The 25,292-nt window shown below is 37.7% G+C and overlaps 1 protein-coding gene across 2 annotated transcripts in view; it reads right to left on the bottom strand.

The window, feature by feature from the left end:
• Magi2 (membrane associated guanylate kinase, WW and PDZ domain containing 2) overlaps positions 1-25,292 on the bottom strand; it is a 1,455,128-nt gene that overhangs the window by 1,361,592 nt on the left and 68,244 nt on the right. The window lies entirely within an intron of this gene.

Here is a 25,292-nt window from a genome sequence, read left to right on the forward strand (position 1 = left end):
GTTTGATGCTGGCTACTGGTTTGCTGTATATTGCTTTTACTATGTTTAGGTATGGACCTTGAATTCCTGTTCTTTCCAAGTCTTTAAGCATGAAAGGATGCTAGATTTTGTCAAATGCTTTTTCAGCATCCAATGAAATGACCATGTGGTTTTTTTTCTTTGAGTTTGTTTATGTAGTGTATTGCATCAAAATATTTTTTAACAAACTTTTTCATCTATTGTCCAGAAAAAAAGGTTAAAAGAAATTAGCTGTAAACTTACTTTAAGATCTACTGGATTAAATGAAATTTGTGGACAAGAGACAAATACTTTTATACAAGTGGGACAAAACAATGTTAAGCCAAATAATAATTTTGTTGTCGTATTTGCTATGGAACTAATTCTGTTATTCATTTTCTTTCAACATATCAATTATACATTTAAATGTAGCTTAAAAAACAGAATTCAGGCATGTTTCATAATGTTGAGAATAAAAAGTTCACTAATTTTTATAGCTAGCTATACAGCTGTATTCGGTAAGTAACAATTTCATGAGCATCTACTTACTCACAAACCTATGAAGTTTTATTCCCTAAAGCTATATTCCATTGTTTGTAAACAATGGTTCAGTAGAACAGAAACACAAAATTTCTCTGAGTTTTAATAAAGGAATTTATGAGTATTTCATCCTTTTTTGATGCACAGATAAAAACATCTTTTTCATATTTCCTCTGGGAATTCCATTGTTGGAAAAATATACTGAACATTCTTATATAGACAGAAATTTAGTCTTCCCAGGAATATCCAAACAATGAATTATTTTACCAGCAATTTTCCATCAGCCGTTGAGAATATATCTACTGTATTAAAAGTATGGTTGCATTTAAGTAGCTGACAATCAGCCTGTTTTTTTTTTTTTTTTTTTGCTATGTGTGCATAAATCATCCATTAAAGCAGATAGGAAAATGATCATTCTAGTCAGAACTGCAGCATCTTTGTTTTCTTTAAAGCATTGTGCTCAGGAACAAGTTTTTTTTTTTTTTCTTGACTTATATAAGATTCTTTTTTTTTATTATTCGATATAATTTATTTACATTTCAAATGATTCCCCCTTTTCTAGCCCCCCACTCCCCGAAAGTCCCGCAAGCCCCCTTCTCTTCCCCTGTCCTCCCACCCACTGAACAAGTTTAAAGGAGCCATAAAACTATGCTTGTACCAGTGGAAAAGGAGGTCGTTCACACACTGCTGTGAACGCCATGCTGCCCTGAACTAGTCTTTGCTGATGCTATAATGTGCAAGCTTGCAAAAAGGAGGAGGAGGTTGCAATAAAAAACAAAACAAAACAAAACAAAACAAAAAAAAACCGGGTCAGCTACTGAACCCGGAGTGTCCCTTAACAACATTACTGAATTTGGATAACATGCCTGCAGGACCAGGAATGGAAAGAGAAAGAAAGAAAAGAGTGGGAAGAAAGAAAGAGAGAAAAGGAAGGAAGCAAGGAAGGAAGGAAGAAAGGAAAGAAGAAAACAATAAAGCTTTGAGACCAAGTAACTTTAAGTTTCACCTAGTGTGAGACTTTAAAAATATTAAAAATATTTTCCCTTCACACATTTATGTAAAAATTAATGAAAACAGAAACCATAGTTCACTGCACATAATAACCTTTTCATTGTTTAAGGATGATAATAGTACTGTCCTCTCACACATTTATAGTTTAAAAAAGCATTTTCTTCTTGCCTATTTTTGAGCTTGTAAAAGTACTTTATCATCATTCAAGAAAAGATGCCCTGCTCTCGGAGAGGATGAGTGTGATTAGCTGATGTTTATTTATTACATTATTTAAAACGAGAGACAGAGAGAGACAGAGAGAGACAGAGAGAAACAGAGAGAGACAGAGAGAGATGCAGCAGTTTCCTTTTTTTTTTTTGATGCAGCAGTTTTCAAAGCAAGAAAACAAGTACTAACTCTGTTTTTTCCCCCAATTTTGGATTCTCAAAAAACCATAACTATTCCATTAATACAACTTGAGGCATAGGTACAAAAAACCCAAAATGTCATGAAACTTTAGAAAAATGCCTTTAGTTAAAACCTATAGCACAGAAATTGCCACGTAGAGACATATTTAGCAAATCAGACTTGACAATTTTCTATGCACTCCTATAGTCATGGACAACAATTAAATGAATATTATCCATTACGTGTGTGTAGCTTTTTAAAATGAACTGACATCCAGTCTGAAAAACTCTGGATGCAAGTTTTCAAAATTAAATGTGTTTTATCAAATAAAACATTCCATGGGTACTGGGATGAGGAATGGAAGCTCTGGGTCATGATTAACAGTAAAGACCAAGTAGCAAATGCCAAAATAAACACAATATTTATATTTATTCTTTTAAAGGGATACTTATAACTAAATAAAAAAATAAGACTAAACATTGAAGAATAAGAATTTTAAATGGTCAGGGCACATATTTATCCTTTAGATAGTTTTATGAATTTCCTTATATATTTAGGTTTATGGAACACTGAGAGGGACAAATGTAGTCATCCCTAACTGACTGCTATGGTAGCAATGGGTCTTTTTCAAATTTACTTAGAAGCCAAATCCTAAATGTGGTAGCATTAAAGTATGTGTTAGGAGGGCTGGGGTGCAAGGGGCCTGAGGCTCTGGAATGCTTGCCTAGTATGCAGGAAGCCCTGGATTGGATTCTTAGCACAATATAAACGGAAGCACACCTGAAATCCTCACACCTAGGACAAAGGTGGAGCAGGAGGAGCAAGGTTCTAGGCCAACCTTGGAATGACAGTGAGTGGGAGAACAGCCAGAGCTGTGTGAGGTCCGTCTCCAAATGAACAAAGAAACAAACAAGACCATGTAGTATGGGGGGAATCCATTCAGTATACGCCCACGAGTGGTATAGTGGGATCTTTCCCAATTTTCTGAGAAACCACCAAATTAATTTTCAAAGTGGCAGTATGAGTTTTCACTTCCACCAGCAATGGAGGAGTGTTCCTCATATACATTATTCATGTATAAATTTAGTTTTAGTATATATATATATATATATATATATATATATATATATATGTGTGTGTGTGTGTGTGTGTGTGTGGTGTTTACATGCATACATATATCTACAGATGTGTACATATATATATGTGAATACTTAGTAAAAAGTTCAGATGTGTCACTGGTCCATATGTAGTCACATGGCCAGAAATCAGACATAAATGTTTATTCCCGCTTTAATTGAGTTAGTATTAACCTAGGAGACTAGAGGACTCTTGCTTTTTGATTCTGTTTCTGAGCTGCCTAGAGCCTCTTGGTGCAGTGGGTCTTATAAGACACAACCATCTGTGTCTTCACATGGGTAAGTAGGTTGTAATTTGCTACTGGCCAGAATTATTCAGCTTTCTCTGGGTTATTTGTCATATCCTCCACACCTGCTTCACCTAAGGGCCACCTCTGTTTACCTTCCGCCCAACCTGTTTCAGTGACAGAAGTTATTACACTATATCTAACCTTGAAAGAGCTCTATTCTCCCCAGTGTGACATCTCTTCCCACTGTTTCTGCACAAGTTCTTGCCCTCCGATGAAACAACTCCTTCTGAAACAGTAAGGTCTCCTCTTCTCCTTCTCAAGTCCTGCTTCATACTTCCTAATTCTTTAATCAATTTTTTGTATTTTCTTATTGTGGTTATCATGTGCTAAATTTAACTGCCTGTTTTTTCAATCATTTAAATTAAAATTTAAGATTTTCCCTCCGAATTACTTAAGTATCATATGGCTCCAGATCACTAGGATATTATCATGGATTCTCTACTTCTGTCCTGTCTATTTATTTTTATACCCTGCAATATGATGAGAAAATATATCTGTAGTTTTGCAGGAAACAACACCTGATCCTACATAGAAGAAGAAAATTACTCCTAAAGGCTACTCTCTTATCTCCATGTACACTGCTTGGTATACACAGTCCCTTACCTATACACACATGCACATATGCACATAGACACACACATATTTACAGACACGTGTTGACACACACATACACACAACCTATTGAGAAGTTATTGGCAATGAGTAGTTGCCGAGGGAAGGAGAATCCTTCTCTTCTGTATGTGACCACAAGCAGATTTTTCCATGCTCTAATGGACAATGGAAACCATATACATATGGGCAGAATTGAGCTTAGTGGTATCAAAATTAGAAAAAAAAGCAAAAAGGTCTGGCAACTTTTGGAAGTAAGGACACAAAGGATGTTAGAGGGAGACACAGGGGATAGAATAGATACCATTGTGTTAATATGCTTAAAGTTCTCAAAAATAAAGAAAAACAATTAAAAATGTTCAACACACTTTCACATGAATGATTTCTGACACAATATAATTTAATCTGAAAACAATACAACCATGTTTCTCCTAGCCACTAGTAATTGTGATGGTCTTCTAACATGAAAGGTTGGTCTTCTCATCTGCTCCGGGATGATACTTGTGGAATCTGCTATATAAAATTAAGTTACATGGGAGAATAGAATCTTCCTAGTTTTATTTCTAGATTCAATCATATCTACAGCTTTTCCTTTGGTTAAATCATAATTGAATCTTTTTATTAGACAATATTCACTTTGGTAACTTTATATACACATGGAGCCACAGTAACACATGTAACAATTACACATTATTATTTTGTCAAAACATAAAGACTGCAGTGTGTGATAATTTTCAGAAAATCATGTATTTGAACTGTTATCAAAATCATCTCTAACATGGATTTTATCAAGGAGGCCATTCCTTATTTTTGCATGTATTTATTTATTTGTGTGTATGTGTCTCTGTGTGTTTGTGTTTGCAAGTATGTACATATAGATATATGCTAGGATATATATCATTGGAAGCCAGAGACAATTTTCAGTAGCTGTTTTTCTCTTCCCACGAGGTATGCTCTTGGAATGGCACTCTGGTTATCAGGTACTATAGATGGCATCTTTACTGCAGAAATGTTTAACTGGCTCCAAAGAAAATTATTCTTCATTGACTGGAAAACCAGCCAAGGATTTCATGGTAACTGGAAAGTAATTTTCAAACAAAAATGATTTAAAATCATGGATCATGGTAACCTAAAACAGAAATGCAATGAAGATGGTGATTTTTATTTTATAGTAAGAAAATGTAGAGAGGGTTTGCCTTAAGCTTTTAATCAATAATTAATTTTTCAGAAAGACAAATGGTTTCACAGGCTAAGAGACCACACATATCCACAATATACATTCTACTTTCATAAAAATATAGGTAAAAAAATCAAACTTACATTACAATTGTAATGAAAAAGATAATTTCTAGCTAATCTCTCAAAATCAAATCACATTCAACCTTATAAACGATACACACCAAGACAATTTAACATTTCACTTCCATTTTTGGATATAAGTGATGTAAACTATAAAGTAATGAGTTTTAGTAATAGCATTAACAAAATACAGCATAATCTTCCAATAATTCAATATGGTTTCAACACCAACATCTTGAACAGTTTATGCTATGCTTCTTCAAAGCTGAGAAATGTGAGAGCTTCTGTGAGTACACTCAATAGATTTTAATGAAGAGCTAAAGATATTTTGTTTCTACTAAAATTTTTAAATTAAGACTCAATAGTAAATGAAGAGTGAATTTATGAACCTAAAGTGATAAGTGAAATGACCATCTCCTATCCATATATACCATTAATCAAATAATTATAATATTTTCTATATTTAGTCCAGGAAATAACATACAGGGTAATGATCTGTGCTATTTATTAAGCTATAATTAGAGTAACACGCAAGTATGGTAATATGCCTCTAAATTCCTTATGGAAAAGCTTAGTTCACAATTCTAAATTACCTCTTGGGGACAAGGAGAAAAAGGAATGGGATGAGGTACTATGGAAGGGCAGACCTGGAGGAGGGTAATAACAACTATAAAAAATTATAAAATATAATAAAAATTTCAGCACCTCATACCAGTCAGAATGACTAAGATCAAAATTCAGGTAACAGCAGATGCTGGACAAGATGTGAAGAAAGAGGAATATTCTTCTATTGTTGGTAGAACTGAAAGCTGGTACAACCACTCTGGAAATTAGTCTGGGGTTTCCTAAGAAAATTGGGCATAGTACCACCTGAAGAAACAGCTATTCCATTCCTGGGCATATTCCCAGAAGATGCTCCATCCAACACATAACAAGAAAACATGTTCCACTATGCTCACAGCAGCCTTATTTATAATAGCCAGGAGCTGGAAATAATCCGGATGTATCTCAATAAAGGAGTGGATACAGAAAATGTAGCACATTTACACAATGGAATACTACTCAGCTATTAAAAACAATGACTTCGTGAAATTCACTGGCAAATGGATGGAGCTAGAACACATCATCCTGAGTGAGGTAACCCATTCACAAAAGAACTCACATGGTATGCACTCACTGATGAATCGATATTAGGGAAAAGCTCAGAATACCCAAGATACAACTCACGGACCATATGAAGCTCAAGAAGGAAGACCAAAGTGTGGATGCTTCAGTCCGACTTAGAAGGGGACAAAATTATCACAGGAGATAGAGGAGGGAGGGACATAGGCAGAAGAAAGGAAGGAGAGAAGAAAAAAAGGGTAGGATCAGGGGAGGGAGGAGACAGGGAGATGTACGTCAAGAAATTGAAGAGAGATGTGTAGCAGTGGGGGACGAGGAAGTGGGGGTAGGCACTAGAAATTCCCAGATGACAGGAAAGTAAGAGTATCCCAGGACCCAACAGAGATGACATTAGCTGAAATCCCAAGAAAGGGAAGAGAGAACCTGTAGATACCATATCCAGAGCTTAGGCATGGTCCCCTGTTGTGGGATGGGGCCACCTACCCATCTCAAAAATTTTAACCCAGAATTATTCCTGTCTAAAAGAAGGAAATGCAGGGACAAAGAATGGATCAGAGACTGAAGGAAAGGACATTCAGAGACTGCCCCCACCTTGGGAATCCATCCCACATGCAGCCACCAAAACCAGACACTATTGTTGATGCCAAGTCATGCTCTCAGACAGGAGCTTGATACAGCTTTCTCCCGAGAGGCTCTGCCAGAGCCTGACAAATACAGAGGATGATGCCTGCAGTCAACCATCAAACTGAGCATGGGGACCCCAATGGAGGAGTTAGGGGAAGGACTGAAGGAGCTAAAGGGGACTGCAACCCCATAGGAATAACAACATTATCAACCAACCAGAAACCCCAGAGCTCCCAAGGACTAAAGCACCAACCAAAGAATACACATGAAGCGGCTCATGGCTCCGGATGTAAATGTAACAGAGGATGGCATTGTCTGGCATCAATAGGAAGAGAAGCCCATGGTCTTGTAAAGGCTTTGATGCTCCAGTGTAGGGGAACTGGAGGGCAGAGAGGTGGGAATGCATGGGCAGGTAGGTGAGGGGGATGGTATGGGGGTTTCTGGAGGGAAAACAGGTAAGGAGGATAACATTTTTGATGTAAATAAATAAAATATGCAATAATAAAATAAAAACTTTTTATATCAAATACATATAAAATTTACCTAAAGAAGAAAAACACTAGCTTATGATCATGTTATTGAGATCTCCCATTATATTGCATATTAATTATTTTCCTATGTTTGAATCTAATAACTGTATACTAGAAAATTGTAATTAATATCATTGTTAATAAATTGCCCCCTGAGTAGCTAGAATTCATTTGTTTATAAAAAAAATCTGTATTTTAAAGTCTTTACTTTCTAATTATCTTGGAAATAATTATATATTTCTCCCAGATATTAAGAAAATATATTTTTAGTTTATCTAGAATGAAGTTACTCTGTTCAATTCAAAAATAGCAATGACACAGCCAACCATTGAACTGAGCACAGGGTCCCCAATGGAGGAACTAGAGAAAGGACCCAAGGAGCTGAAGGGTTTGTAGCCCCACAGGAGGAACAACAATATGAAGAACTCCCAGTGACTAAACCACCAACCAAAGAATACACATGGAGGGACCCATGGCTCCAACTGCATATGTAGCAGAGGATGGCCTTGTTGGACATCAAAGATAGGAGACGGCCTTGGTCCTGAGAAGGCTCGATGCCCCAGTATAGGGGAATGCCAGGACAGGGAAGCGGGAGTAGGTAGATTGGTGAGCAGGGGGAGAGGGGATGGTAGTTTTCAGAGGGGAAATCAGGAAAGGTAACATTTGAAATGTAAAGAAAATATCTAATAAAAGAAAGAAAACAACAATAGCAATGAATTCTATGAGTGAAAGTTATCTTCATTTATATAACGGAGAAGGTAAGTGAAGTCTTGGATAAGTCATATCTGCTGTTGAAAGGACTATGCTCTCTGGGGCCAGGTTGGAATTTACACATCCAGAGTTTTCCCCTTTTCCCAGTGTCCAAGTCATGGGACTTCAGGTCTTGTGAGACCCCAGGCAATAGGCAAAAGTTCCTAGAGAGGAAATATTTGTGTGTTAAGAAAAGACTACTTACATCACAAAGGTATTTGTGATAATTGTGACCAGAACTTCCCTGAACATTCAGGATATTATTATGAAAAATATCAGCGTGGAGTACCCATTTAATAACCAGCTCTCAGATACTCATTTTAATTGTAATCAATAAGAGAATCTTAATGCATTAAGTACAAATTCCTTATCCAACAGATCAGAAAACACTAAAAAATTAGAATCATCTAAGGAGACATGATGCCAAAGCATTTGTGACTTATCATAATTAAAACTCAGGACACCTTTCCTCAATGGATAGAGTTACTGAGAAGAGCAATAACTTCAGTTACAGTTATTCCTTTCCTTAGTTTTTGTTTATTTTGAAACTGGGTATTTGTACTCTGGGTCAGGCTGTACTTTAACTTTCAGGGATGCCCTTGAGTTTCTACTGACCCTCATGCTTCACAAGTTTTGGGGTTTCAAGCTTGGGCTCCGCCTTGGCCAATGTTCTTTCCCTTAAAGATAAAATCACCTTGTGTGACTTAATTCAAGTTTAGACTTCTCCAAGTTAGAATTTGGAAGATAAAGATAAAGAAATATTTGAGGGAAGAAAGCTTGTCTTTGCTGAATAAAACATTAGAAAGTTAGATGATTAAAGAAATACTATTTCATTTATTAGTTATGAACTGCATCAACAAGTTATGGACTAGACACTTTACCCTGTATATGAGATGAAGATATGAAGCATCTAGAAAAGATTGTCAAATGTAGAATGGGGAACTTTAATAGGACGCAGTCAAATGAAAGCATCCCAGAACATCATTTAGTGTAATTGCCACCTTTCAATACCCAAAGCAAGGGCTCTAGCCATGATTCGAAGATGAAAAGGTACAGCAGGTTATCAGACATGTAGTGTGTGAAGTTCAGAGAGTCTCACCTCTCCTCCTTGAATCTGAGAGAACACTTTTGCTACACAACTTGTAATGACCTTGACTACCCAATCCCCACACATCATTTATGTGGAGACTCATGGCCCAGGATGGACAGATAAGTTCACAGAATCTAAAATTTGTTAACAATTGAAGGGAAGCTTACAAGTCACCACAAGCAATGCAGCTACAGATTGAGATACATTAATGATCACCTTCTGGCCATAGTTATTGATGATTTTACTTACAGAGAACTTTGGTGTAGCAGCTTGTGTTCTCATGCTAATTATGTTACCCACAAATCTGTTTACATTGTCTAGCATGTAGGACTAAAGGAATTCTATTTCTATTTGACTTCTGACTGATCAATAATGTTAACTGTGGTCAATGATTGGGCAAGGAGACAGAAGTGGGATTTTAGGATTCCCTTAAAGAGACTGACAATGAGAAAGAGGGATTCGTCCATGACATGGGTTTGGAAACTCGTTGGTAAGGTGGAGGAAGGAGAGACAACTGATATATAAACACAGGGGGAAAGCAGCACCAGGAGGACCGCCCAGCAGGATCCAGGGCATCAAAGGTGAAATATAGACTTATTAAGTATTAACTCAGGAATATCTGAGGGGAGTGTGTTAGCCACGGAATTAGGGAGTGGCCTAGCCATGAAGATGCTTAAGGCATGTAAAACATAAGGCTGTGCCAACCATCAGACTTGAGTGTGGGGACTCCAGTGGAAAAGTTAGGGCAAGGACTGTAGGAGCTGAAGGGGTTTGCAACCCCATAGAAAGAGCAACAATATTAACCAACCAGACTCCCTAAAGATTCCAAGGACTAAACCACCAACCAAAGAGTACACATGGGGGGACTCATGCCTCCAGCTGGATATGTAACAGAGAATTACCTTATTGGGCATCACTGGGAGGGGAGCCTCTGGTCCTGTGGAGGCTAGATGACTCAGGGTAGGGGAATGCTAGGGCGGTGAGGGGGGAGTGAGAGGGTAGGTGGGGGAGTACCCTCATAGAGACAGGGGAGAAGGGAGGGAATAGAGGATTTGTGGAGGGGAAAGGGGGACTGGGGATAATATTTGAAATGTCAATAAATAAAATAACCAATAAAAAGAAGGAGGAGGAGGAAGAGGAGGAGGAGAAGGAGAAAGAAGGAGGAGAAGAGATAAGGCTGTCTGTGTGTGTGTGTGTGTGTGTGTGTGTCTTTTATTTCTGAATCCAAAACATTTGGGTTGGTAGCAAGGAGAGCACACAAAACTTCCAGGGAGTATAGAGTAGATTAAAGTACTATCATCTTCACTTTGGGAATCCTTAGAACAGCTGGCAACTCTGATACCCATGTTGACTTCGAGACAATGAATGGGTGAAGATTCCATATTGTAGCAGACATGCAAACTTCTCATTGGTGTGTTGTAAATGCTGCGTACAGAAAGAGCTTGACTTAATGAAATCATCTGTGTGTTGTGTAAGTGTAGGTGTACTTAGGTAAGAATAGTACCACATCTGTGAAAAAAAAAAGAATAACCTTCCAGGGAGAAGTTCTCCTCACATGTTAGCCAGGCGGTATCAGCCTTACACACTTATGAGCAGTATGAAACGACCTCAGCAGATTCTATTTATAAATGCATATGCATGTAAGTGTATAATGGATATAGTGAAAATATTAGAGGCCATGAGTATGAGGAAGGATGGGGCTGTGGAGGAACCTGGAGCAGATGTAGGAATGATGTGAATAGAGTACTCAGTTATAAAATTGTCAAAAAGTGAAAGAAGAAGTAAATAAATTTATGAGAAATGATAACAAGATTGGAGACAATGCAAAGATGAAATAAAATATAGAAAACAGTTCTATCTGGTGATGACTACATCTTTGGAGAACGTTGTGCCTTGCTATGCAAAAAGCAAAGGTTAAAAGAAACACTGAAGCACATTTTACATCTGTCTCTGAGTCTGGAATACCTCACTACAGATGATTTTTTTTTCTAGTTCTATTCATTTGTCTGAAAATTTCATGATGTCATTTTTTAATAGCTGGGTTAAGACTCCCAAAGAACATGTTCTATATTTGATTACATATGGATACTAACTGTGGAGTCAATGATAATTTAACTACCATTCAGAGAACCACAGAGGGTAGATGTAGCTATGGGATTAAGGGGGAACAGATAGATCATGTTAGGAAAGGGAAACAGAATATGTAGTTACATATGGATGGGTAGAAATGGGAGGATGAATGGGGAGAGAAAGCTGTGGGGATTATAGGAGAGAATAAGGGCAGAGACTTCTAACATTTAGGGACATTTTAAGAGTAGTAAGGATGGGAATTATTTGCTTAACTCTGTACCCCATTTTTTAATAGGGTTGTTCAGTTTTCTGGAGTCTAACTTCTTGAGTTCTTTATATATATTGGATATTAGCCCTCTATCTGATGTAGGATTGGTGAAGATCTTTTCCCAATTTGTTGGTTGCCGATTTGTCCTCTTGATGGTGTCCTTTGCCTTACAGAAACTTTGTAATTTTATGAGGTCCCATTTGTCAATACAGAGTTAAACAAAGAATTCTCACCTGAAGAACTTCGGATGGCGGAGAGGAGAAGCATCTTAAAAAATGCTCAACTTCATTAGTCATTAGGGAAATGCAAATCAAAACAACCCTGAGATTTCATCTTACACCAGTCAGAATGGCTAAGATTAAAAATTCAGGAGACAGCAGGTGTTGGAGAGGGTGTGGAGAAAGAGGAACACTCCTCCACTGCTCGTGGGGTTGCAAATTGGTACAATCACTCTGGAAATCAGTCTGGCGGTTCCTCCGAAAACTGGGCACCTCACTTCCAGAAGATCCTGCTATACCACTCCTGGGCATATACCCAGAGGATTCCCCACCATGTAATAAGGATACATGCTCTACTATGTTCATAGCAGCCCTATTTATAATTGCCAGATGCTGGAAAGAACCCAGGTATCCCTCAACAGAAGAGTGGATGCAAAAAATGTGGTATATCTACACAATGGAGTACTATTCAGCCATTAGAAACAATGAATTCATGAAATTCTTAGGCAAATGGATGGAGCTAGAGAACATCATACTAAGTGAGGTAACCCAGACTCAAAAGGTGAATCATGGTATGCACTCACTAATAAGTGGATATTAACCTAGAAAACTGGAATACCCAAAACATAATCCACACATCAAATGAGGTACAAGAAGAAAGGAGGAGTGGCCCCTTGTTCTGGAAAGACTCAGTGAAGCAGTATTCGGCAAAACCAGAACAGGGAAGTAGGAAGGTGTGGGTGGGAGGACAGGGGAAGAGAAGGGGGCTTACGGGACTTTCGTGGAGTGGGGGGCTAGAAAAGGGGAAATCATTTGAAATGTAAATAAATTATATCGAATAAAAAAAAGAGTATTAAGGATACAATGCAGTGGAACATTCCTACAATACATACATATGTTGAAAGGAATCTAAATGCAATCACCAAATAATGGGGGAGACAGAGGTCCCACTTTGCCATCTCTTGTCACCAAATGAAGCTTCCAGTCTTGCTTTGGGTTACAAATAATTGAGCTGTTGGCAAAGGGGTATCCATAGTAATCCCCAAACAATGTAGTATGCTGCCAAGGCTATAGGTTATTCTGCAAAAACTGACAGCCAGGCATTATATCTGAAGATACCACCTATAAAACTCACTGAAGATGTCAAATCGAGTCCTGTGTAGATCCTTCACCCCTACATGCCAGTGTCTTTGGTCAGGAACGTATACTCTTCATTCTCTCAAAAGAGAAAGGCAAACAACAAGCCATTGCTTATCTACAATAGTGTACTGCCTGTAAGATATGTTAGGCAATGATCAAACAAAGTTGTGGGAGCAACAAACCCATAAATGATTTGACTTAAGACCCAGCTAATGCCAAGTAACATATACCAGATGCTGCTTAGGGGGACCAAGAATAGGAGACTAGATAACCCAAGAACATAGAGAAAAAAACCAATAATATTGGTCTAAAACAAGAAAAAAATAGTGATCAAATGACTCCCAACGATATTCTGCTATACTCAGAATACTTTGTTAAATCAATGCTTTGTTCAGACTTCTTCAGAAAGAAGCTTGTTCTTGGAGCAGATGAGAACAAGTGCAGAGATTACCAGCCAGAGAGGACACAGAGCATGAGAGAGCTTGGGACACTCAGCCCTAGAGGGCATGTCTCCATCAAATTGCTTGCCCTCAGAGCTCAGGGAACACAGAAGAAGAAAAGGCAGAAAGAGTGTATAAGTAAAAATAGATGAGATTCAACAACAACAAAAAAAAAACCAAACAAAAAAACAAAAAAACAAAAAAAACCAAGGAACTCAACATGAGCAAAGCACACAGGAAGGCACAGAGACTGAAGCAGCAAGCACTGGGTCTACCGTGGTCTGTACCCTGTCCTCTGTGTGTATATTAGAGCTTCTAGTTTTGTGTTTTTTGGAATATGTGAATATCTTCTCTTTGACTCTTTTCCTTCTATTGGTTTGTCTTGGCCAACTCCCATAAGATAGTTTTTGTTTTAACTTATTATAATGCTTAACAACTTGACTGTCACTTATATCTACTGAGAATGGGAAAATCAGTTTTCTCCAATAGATTGGTACTAGGCATATGAACCAGCCAATGGCGGGCTTTATATACAGAGGTGGTTGAAAAAAATATTAAAGACTTCATATTTCTCTCTCTCTCTCTCTCTCTCTCTCTCTTTCTCTCTTTCTCTCTGTGTGTATGTTTGTGTGTGTGCTTTTATATGTATACAGTTTGATGTTATTTTGTTTGTTTTAGGGTACAAGTGTTTTCATTTTTGTTTTCTAGATTTGGGGAGATCGGTTGTTGTGTTGTGTTTCTGTTTTGTTTTTGAGAAAGAACTTAAAGTTGTGTGGGTATGGATGGGGTATTTATTGGGAATGACTTTGGGTATGAAAATAATGTGATCAAAATATATGTAAATTTAAAAAATGTTGTAAATGACAAATATACATTAAAAATGAAAATGCTATGATAGTTATTCTTTAATTAAGAAAACAAAAGCAAATGTTTAAAAAATATTAAATTAATTGCCTTCCCTTAACTTCAATAATTTCTCTTTTAACATTTAAAAAACAGGGCCTAATTTCAGTTTTAAATATGTAAATATGTCCTCTTCTTTCATCTATAAATAAATATAATATTATGACTGGTGGTAAAGAAGAAGTTCTCCAAGGATGAGCTGAAGTATCATTATCAGGAAGGACAAGAAGTAGATGGAGAAAAGAATCCCCCTGCTCCACAAACACAGACAGTTAAGGGAGGGAAATACACACATACACACACACACATACACACATGCACATATGCGCGCGTGCTCACATACACACATACACACATGCACACATACACATATACACACATATACATACACATACATACACACATACATACACACAAACACATACAAACACACACACACACATACATACACACACATTTGAGAGGATTCCATGATAATGTGTTATTTTCTCTGCTCACAAATTTACAACCCTGGACATAACACAAACTAGGAGAGACCTTTTCTCTTTACAAAGCAATTCTTCAGATGCTTTACAGTACTAATTAGTACCTCTTAACAGTATCTACTTGGCTAGAAAATTTGATCTTAATCTTTACATTACAATAGAGTGTGGCAGTATTTTTAAATTGGATTCATTAAGTGGCAGCAAAGGTATAGTTTCCTATTTTGCTCATGGTTTATAACTATTGAAATGGAAGACTCCTATAACAATAGGTTCTGTAACAACAATGGAAGAACTTTACTTCAGCCAGGCAAGATAATGGTTACCTCAGGCATTCTGTATATAGGTTATGGCAGACATGCTGTGTATTGGTTAATTCAGGCATGCCATATAATAGTTTTGTCAAGCAGTCTCTGTATTACGGTAATTGCCAAACATAGAACCTGCAGTTTAAAGGAAAAAGTGTTTCTAATTAAAAAAATATTTAAAATTAGCTTTATGTCTTTCTCTCATGTTTATGGAGTGCTTGCTTGGGTAAAACATAATTCCTAATTCTCAGAAAACTCAGTATTCTAAGAATTCTTTGTTACTCATTGATTTAACCACAATGAATTGGTAAAGAAAAAGTTCAAATAAAGCAATGTGAAATTTAAAATATGATGAGATGTGTGGATTATGTTTTGGGTATTCCAGTTTTCCAAGCTAATATCCACCTATTAGTGAGTGTATACCATGATTGATCTTTTGAGACTGGGTTACCTCACTTAGTATAATGTTCTCCAGCTCCATCCATTTGCCTAAGAATTTCATGAATTTATTGTTTCTAATGGCTGAATAGTACTCCATTGTGTAGATATACCACATTTTTTGCATCCATTCTTCTGTTGAGGGATACCTGTGTTCTTTCCAGCTTCTGGCTATTATAAATAGGACTGCTATGAACATAGTGGAGCATATATCCTTATTACATGGTGGGGAATCCTCTGGTTATATGCCCAGGAGTGGTATAGCAGGATTTTTTAGAAGTGAGGTGCCCAGTTTTCTGAGGAACTGTCAGACTGATTTCCAGAGTGGTTGTACCAATTTGCAACCCCACCAGCAGTGGAGGAATGTTTCTCTTTCTCCACATCATCACCAACTCCTGCTGTCTCCTGAGTTTTTAATCTTAGCCATTCTGACTGGTGTAAGGTGAAATCTCAGGGTTGTTTTGATTTGCATTTCTCTGATGACTAATGAAGTTGAGCATTTTTTAAGGTGTTTCTCTGCCATCCAAAGTTCTTCAGGTGAAAATTCTTTGTTTAACTCTGTACCCCATTTTTTAATAGGGTTGTTTGGTTTTCTGGGGTCTAACTTCTTGAGTTCTTTGTATATATTGGATATTAGCCCTCTATCTGATGTAGGGTTGGTGAAGATCTTTTCCCAATTTGTTGGTTGCCGCTTTGTCCCTTTGATGGTGTCCTTTGATTTACAGAAACTTTGTAATTTTATGAGGTCCCATTTGTCAGTTCTTGATCTTAGAGCATAAGCTATTGGTGTTCTGTTCAGGAGCTTTCCCCCTGTACCGATGTCCTTAAGGGTCTTCCCAGTTTCTTTTCTATTAGCTTCAGAGTGTCTGGCTTTATGTGGAGGTCCTTGATCCATTTGGAGTTGAGCTTAGTACTCAATTCGCATTTTTCTGCATGCTGACCTCCAGTTGAACCAGCACCATTTGTTGAAAAGGTGTAGAGCAGGTGGAACATTCCTTCATTACTGCTGAGAGGGCAAGTATGTAAACTAGTATGGAAATAAATATGGTATCTCTTCAGAAAATTGGTAATCAACTTATCTCAAGACACAGCTATATCAGTCCTGGGCATATACACAAGAGATGCTCCATCCTTTCTTACTGAAATCTGCTCAGAGTTGACTAAGTTAGCACTTATTCAACTAGGATGAGGTTCATTTACACAGTATATATTACTCAGCTGATAAAAATGATATAATTAACTAGGCAGTGGTGGTGCATGCTTTTAATCCCACCACTTGGGAGGCAGAAGGTGGCAAATTTCTGAGTTCAACACCAGCCTGGTCTACAGAGTGAGTTCCAGAGCAGCCAGGACTACACAGAGAAGCTCTTTTTTGAAAAACAAACAAATAAACAAACAAACAAAAAGCTATAATGAAAATTTTAGGCAAAATAATAGAACTATGAAAAAGCATACTGAGTGAGGTAACCCAGACCCAGAAAGACAAATATGGTATGTGCTCATAAGCAATATTAGCTGTAAAGGATCATACAACAATCCACAGACTAGGCTGGATGGAATGGGACCTTGGGGAATCAGGATGAGGGGATGCATGCAGAGAATCCTGGGAGAGACAACTGGAACTGGAGTGTGGATTGGGAGTGATGTGAAAAACCTAGTTCAGTAGAACTCTCAGGATTCCTGGTAAAGGAGGATTTGGAGTCTTAACCAAATAGTGACTTCTATAACCAGTCAAGGCGTCAGGATGCGGGGCTGGGACACAAATGCAGCTACAAAATCTATGACCGATAGTTTATCCTGCCTACAAGATATACTGGGGCAATAGAAGTGTAGATTATATGGGAATGGCCAACAAATTACCGGACTTATTTGAAGTCCACACCATAAAAATTCCATGCCTGATACTGCTTGGATGACCAAGAACCAGAGGCTGGGTATCCAAGAGACCTGTGATAAAAAATTAATGTAATGATTTCTAATATTATTCTTAATTATTACATGGCTAATCATCATCTAAGAGGTAGCTGATATGAACAGATGTAAAGTCCCACGGTCAAGCATTAGTCAAAGAGAGCCAATATTGGATATCTCTATTGGATCACATTCCTTGGAACTTGGGAAACCCTGTGGAGGAGGGGGAAGGAAGAAATGACAAGTGATGTCAAGAACATCAGAACACAGTCCACAGACTTCAATTGAGTAGAGCTCATAGGGGATCTCTGAGATTAAAAGGGCAATGGTGAAGCCTGTATTGTTCTTGGCTACTCCTCTGCATATGTGTTATGGTTCTTAGCTTAGTGTTTTTATTGGACTCCTAACAATGGGAGCTGCGAGTCTCTTTCCTGATCTCTTGGGACCCTTTTCCTACTTGGTTATTTGGCATTGATATAAGAGTTTGTGTCTCATCTCAGTGAATCTAGTTTTGCTGTTTGGTGGATAAAACTGGGAGGCCTGTTTTTATTTTTAAAGGAAACTGAGGAGTAGACCTTGAGGAGAGGGGTGGGTGGGTAGGGGTGAATGAGAGGAGTGGAGAGAGACAAAGCTGTGGTCTGGATGTATTGAAAACTGCTTATAAAAGTTGATTGTATTTTACTGAAAAATCCACCAAAAGAAATTTATGAAGCATTAATAATCTGCAAGAAATTAGTAAAAGTCATCATTGCCAACAATAAATTTAAAAGTGAGATAGTTAAGAGAACTATCCTCAGACAAAGGAAATTAACTTTTAAATAAAAACATACATGACAATATAAGATAATAATAATAATAATAATAATAATGATGATGATGATGATAAGGAGTCTCAGTTGAGGAAATGCCTCCATGAAATCGAGCTGTAAGGCATTTTTTGCAATTAGTGATCAGTGGAAGAGGACCAGCCCAATATGGGTGGTGCCATCAATGGCTGGTCATCCTGGGTTCTACAACAAAGCAGGCTGAGTACGCCAGGGAAGCAAGCCAGTAAGCAGCACTCCTCCTCAGCCATTACCTCTCGTCTTCAGATTACAGACCTGCTTGTGCTCCTGTCCTGACTTTTTCCAATGATGGACTATGATCTAAAAGTGTAAGCAGAATAAACCCCTTCTTTCCCAATTTTCTTTTTGGTTATGTTGTTTTACTCCAGCAAAGGGAACCTTAACTAAGATTGTTTAGATACACAGAGCAAACTTTAATGAAATCTGATATGAGGAGCTACTGTCTGAAGTTAGGCTATGTTTGCTTGATACGTTTCACGTACTCTGGGCAGATAGACAGGCTGCTCAATGAGAGAAGAGTGCAGTATAAGTTAACTTACAAGAGATTGTCTACAAATAGACAAAAGTTGGGGGTACAGTTTGCTCCTGTGCAGAAAAGCCTCAGTGGATTTCAATGTTCCATCCCTTCCCTTGCCTTCCCTATGTTCCCTGCCCTGCCCTCTGTTTTCCTTTCCCCTTCCCTTCTTTTCATCTCCCCTCCCCTCCCCTCCTCTTCCCTCCCCTCTTCTCCTCTCCTCTCCTCTTTCCCTCCCTTCCTTCCTTCCTTGTTTGGTTGCTTGCTTGATTCTTCCCTCCCTCCCTCCCTCCCTCTATCCCTTCCTCCCTCCCTCCCTCCCTCCCTCCCTCCCTCCCTCCCTCCCTCCCTTCCTTCCTCCCTCCCTCCCTCCCTCCCTCATTCCCTCCCTCCCTCCCTCCTTCCCTCCTTCCCTCCTTCCCTCCCTGCCTTCCTTCCTTCCTTCCCTCCCTGCCTTCCTTCCTTCCTTCCTTCCTTCCTTCCTTCCTTCCTTCCTTCCTTCCTTCCTTCCTTTGTTATATGAGGCTGGGTTTTAAAGAATGTGTCCGATTTACCTTTTTTACATGAATCCCATGATTTAGTACATTCATCAGAAAACTAAGAGCGTGAAAGCTTTCACCACTAACCCACTTTCTGGGAGCACAAATACATGGCATTTCCACAATCCCCTGCAGTAAAGTTTAGCCACGTTGCTCATTCTTAGCAAAAACATGTGTCACAACCAAGATGTACTCTTGGGAAGTATTTCTCTGTTGTATAGTCTCCCTTAATTCTACCTGTAGGGCCAGAAGATCAAGAAGTCACAAATGTTAGGAATGGATGAGATCTGACCTTGAGACACCTTAGTGGTAGTGCTTAGTGGTAATGAATAAATATCAACCTGACTATAGAGAGAAATAAGAGCTGTAGCGATTTCATGCCCAGAAGTTCAACCACTAGGTTAAGTTCTCAGTAGAGGAAAGGTTTCCTAGGGAGGGAAACCTGGCTCCATGGCATTGCATGAAACTCCTGATGACCATATATCACTCAAGCAGGAAAATGGGAGTTAATTTTCATTATCCAGTTAAAACCTTAAATGTTCCTATGCATTTGGAAATCATGGAGGAAAAACTGCAAAATTCTCCAGAACAGTTCAACAGTTATGAGCAGATTTTGCACCAAATAGCATGACTAGTTTTACGTTTAATGGAGATTACTTTGAAAAGCCTTATTGTTCATGGAAATATTCTCATGACTCATATATTATGCTTAAAGCCAATAGCATTGACATAAAAATAACATTTACTAAATGAAACGTTTTGAAGATTAATCTTTTTAATTGTCCTTCAAAAAGAGTAAGAATTTTGAAGACATAGAAATGAAGGGGTAAAATAAAATTTAGTCCTAAATATGTAAATAAATTGCTAGCTATGCAAGCTTTATTCTATCTTATCCTATTAATTTTTGTTTGTAATGCAAACACACACACACACACACACACACACACACACACACGCTCACACAAACACACACACACACACACACACACACACACACACACACACACATGCACAGCCTATATGGCATGAATGAGTTATAGACTATATAATAATATTATGTTGGATACTGAGTAATACCTGAAATAAAATAAAATAGTACCAGCATCAGATAACATAGATTTTATTTTACTTTTCCATTTAGAACAGATAATTCTTTATATTAGTTGAAAGCTTTTAAAATTATACTTTTTTTCATTGTGGGTGAGTGGTAAGCATATGTGTGAAGGGTGTACATGTGTTTGTACAAACCCAATGTGTGTTTGTATATATAAAAATACATAAATATATATGTATATTTATGTAAATTGAATATATGTAAATAGATTTACATAATGCTTTGATAAATAGAATATAAAGGAAAACATCTCATTTTAGGATGTCATTTATTGAATTTTATTTTATAAAGGAATTCTATTTTTAGATAATCAAAATTATTTGAACTTCTTTCAGGCCTTTATTCAATGGTTATGTCTTCCTATTAAAGGAGGATATAATTATTCTCACACAACTAAATCCATGAGCTTTTCAAGGTTGTTTGTAGTATTTTTTTAAATAACTATTAAGAATAAGAATTCTTCGTGTGTGTATCACTTCTTGCAGTATGAAAGTTGCACTGTGTTTTGAAAGGGACATAGAAACAATCACAACAAATTAGGCATGGCTACCACACATAACCTTGATGCAGGAAAACTAACATGCAAGCACCTAAATATTTTTCTACCTGCAAACCCTGAAAAAGTACCATAACCTTGCACCTCTAAACAAAGAAGTTTAACATAAATAACTATTATTTTTCTCTAAGAGTAAGGCCATGCATCCAAAGTTATTTAATGGTTATGCAGTATGGACTCAAAGCATGCAGATGCATGAGAGCTTAGGTTTCACAGCAAGAAGACTCTTCTTAGAATGATATGGCAGAGTGCAGTGCAGAGCTGATGTGGGCTGTATTCCATTTACATCCTTGTGTTCCTTTATTCTTTCTCTTAAGGCCTAGATTTCCGTAGCAGAAAAGAAGCATGTTTGTCTAGTGTTTTGTGGGTTCAGGAAGGTTTCCAATAAGATGTCCTAAAACAAATCCCCAAATCTGTCATTGTCACTAGAGCCTGAGATTTCTGACATAAAGCAGATGTAATTAAACAGTGTGGGTTGTGGCTGAGACATCTATGTTGCTGGTTTCCATCAATGGTTAATATATCTGGACATGAAGTTGTTCTTCTAAGCCAACAATTACTTCCACGGGAACAGAATCCCCCTGTAGAATCTTAGCACCCGAAGACTTTCAGACTTTCATGTTTGCTATCTGCCTTCAAATAGTTATCAAATTCATTTTGGATCTCCCTATTTGATATTGGATCTAACAAAAAAGGAAGTTATCTAATTATCTAATTTCTGAACTTTTCTATTGATTCAAAAGACAAAGTATTTCATGAAAGCTACAACAGCAAACAAACACCTTCAAACAACAACAAAAAACAAAAACACAATCCACACACAACAAATGTATGTTATTAAAAGCACATCGTAATTAATATTGTCAAATTGGTTCTGCCTTGGATTCCAAGTCAACCTTCTCTAAGAAACGTAAAATAGCCAACATCTTAAGGTTCAAAATATTTCTCTTAACTGAACTCAGAAAAAAATTTAAATTTTTAACTTTCAGTTGGAGAATTTTATACATATGTAAAAATGGAAGACCTATACAGTTTTAACATTTTTTAAATTTTCTTGAAAATCTCATACATTAGTACCATGTTTAGATCATCTCCACCCGACAACATCCCCTCCCAAGCCTCCAGTGTGTGACCCCTATGCTTGCTCAAGTTTATAACTTCTTTTAAATCATTATTATTTAACACACACACACACACACACACACACACACACACACACACACACGCACGCACGCGCGCACACACACACACACACACACAGACACACACACACACACACTGTTCTTCACTGTTCTTTCTATTTTTCTGTTTTTTATTACCTGGTCATGAATCACTGAATCTAGATTCTGTTGCCATTCACTGGAATTCATCATTGTACTACCTCTAGGGGTATCCTGGTCTGTATTTAGTTCCTAGCAGGTGAAAAGGTGGAAGGATCATATGCCCTACTGACCCAAATGTAAATAGCCACCCACAGCATAGAGATTAAGTTACTATACTATTGAAAATGTACATCCAAGGCATAGACACAAAATCTATAACATAGTTGCTTCTAGAAGGTTTTTCTTTGTCAGTAGATCCTCTTTTTGTTTTTTGAGTAACTGGGTTTAAAAACTAGAAATTCCTATAAATACATTAACATGTGTCAAAGTGCTAAGAGGAAAACTCATAGCCCTGAGTGCGTCCAAAAAGAAAATGGAGAGAGCATACATTACCAGCTTAATGACACACCTGAAAGCCCTGGAACAAAAAGAAGCTATTTCACCCAGGAGGAGTAGAAGGCAGGAAATCATCAAACTCAGGGCCGAAATCAATCAAGTAGAAACAAAGAGAACCATACAAAGAATCAACAAAACCAGGAGCTGGTTCTTTGAGAAAATCAACAAGATGGATAAACCCTTAGCCACACTGACCAAAGGGCACAGAGAAAGTATCCAAATTAACAAACTTAGAAATGAAAGGGAGATATAACAATGGAAACTGAGGAAATCCAGAAAGTCATCAGATCCTACTACAAGAGCCTGTACTCAACACAACTGTAGAATCTGGAGGAAATGGACAATTTCCTTGACAGATACCAAATACCAAAATTAAATCAGGAACAAATAAAACATCATCTAAACAGTCCTATAATGCCTAAAGAAATAGTAGTCATAGAAAGTCTTCCAACCCCCCCCCCCCACAAAAAAAAAAAAAAACCACAGGACCAGATGGTTTCAGTGCAGAATTCTATCAGACCTTCAAAGAAGAGTTAACACCAATACTCTTCAAACTATTCCACAAAATATAAACAGAAGGAACCCTACCAAATTCCTTCTACGAAGCCACAATTATGCTGATACCAAAACCACACAAAGATCCAACAAAGAAAGAGAACTTCAGACCAATTTCCCTTATGAACATCGATGCAAAAATACTCAATAAAATTCTTGCCAACCGAATCCAAGAACACATCAAAACGATCATCTACCATGATCAAGTAGGCTTTATCCCGGGAATGCAGGGTTGGTTCAATATACGGAAATCCATCAATGCAATCTAGTACATAAACAAACTCAAAGAACAAAACCACATGGTCATTTCATTGGATGCTGAAAAAGCATGTGACAAAATTTAGCATCCTTTCATGCTTAAAGTCTTGGAAAGAACAGGAATTCAAGGCCCATACCTAAACAGAGTAAAAGCAATATACAGCAAACCGGTAGCCAGCATCAAACTAAATGGAGAGAAACTTGAAGCAATCCCACTAAAATCAGGGACTAGACAAGGCTGCCCCCTTTCTCCTTATCTTTTCAATATTGTACTTGAGGTACTAGCTCGGGCAATTCGACAACATAAGGAAGTCAAAGGGATACACATTGGAAAGGAAGAATTCAAACTATCATTATTTGCAGATGACATGATAGTCTACCTAAGTGATCCAAAAAACTCCACTAGAGAACTCCTACAGCTGATAAACAACTTCAGCAAAGTGGCAGGTTATAAAATCAACTCAAGCAAATCAGTGGCCTTCCTATACTCAAAGGATAAGCAGGCTGAGAAAGAAATTAGGGAAATGACCCCCTTCACAATAGCCACAAACAGTATAAAGTATTTTGGGGTGACTCTTACCAAACATGTGAAAGATCTGTATGACAAGAACTTCAAGACTCTGAAGAAGGAAATGGAAGAAGACCTCAAAAAATGGGAAAACCTCCCATGCTCATGGATCGGTAGAATCAATATAGTTAAAATGGCCATTTTGCCAAAAGCAATATACAGATTCAATGCAATACCCATCAAAATCCCAACTCAATTGTTCACAGAGTTAGAAAGAGCAATTATCAAATTCATCTGGAATAACAAAAAACCCAGGATAGCTAAAACTATTCTCAGCAACAAAAGAAAGTCTGGGGGAATCAGTATCCCTGACCTCAAGCAATACTACAGAGCAATAGTGTTAAAAACTGCATGGTATTGGTACAGTGACAGGCAGGAGGATCAATGGAACAGGATTGAAGATCCAGAAATGAACCCACACACCTATGGCCACTTGATCCTCGACAAAGAGGCTGAAAACATCCAATGGAAAAAAAGATAGCCTTTTCAACAAATGGTGCTGGTTCAACTGGAGGTCAGCATGCAGAAGAATGCAAATTGATCCATCCTTGTCTCCTTGTACTAAGCTCAAATCCAAATGGATCAAGGACCTCCACATAAAGCCAGACACTCTGAAGCTAATAGAAAAGTAACTGGGGAAGACCCTTGAGGACATCGGTACAGGGAGAAAGTTTCTGAACAGAACACCAATAGCGTATGCTCTAAGATCAAGAATTGACAAATGGGACCTCATAAAATTACAAAGTTTCTGTAAGGCAAAGGACACCATCAAGAGGACAAATCGGCAACCAACAAATTGGGAAAGGATCTTCACCAATCCTACATCAGATAGAGGGCTAATATCTAATATATATAAAGAACTCAAGAAGTTAGACTTCAGAAAACCGAACAACCCTATTAAAAAATGGGGTACAGAGTTAAACAAAGAATTCTCAACTGAAGAACTTCGGATGGCAGAGAAGCATCTTAAAAAATGCTCAACTTCATTAGTCATTAGGGAAATGCAAATCAAAACAACCCTGAGGTTTCACCTTACACCAGTCAGAGTGGCTAAGATTAAAA

Source organism: Apodemus sylvaticus, chromosome 2 (genome assembly GCF_947179515.1).
Source record: "Apodemus sylvaticus chromosome 2, mApoSyl1.1, whole genome shotgun sequence".
Lineage (NCBI taxonomy): Eukaryota > Metazoa > Chordata > Mammalia > Rodentia > Muridae > Apodemus > Apodemus sylvaticus.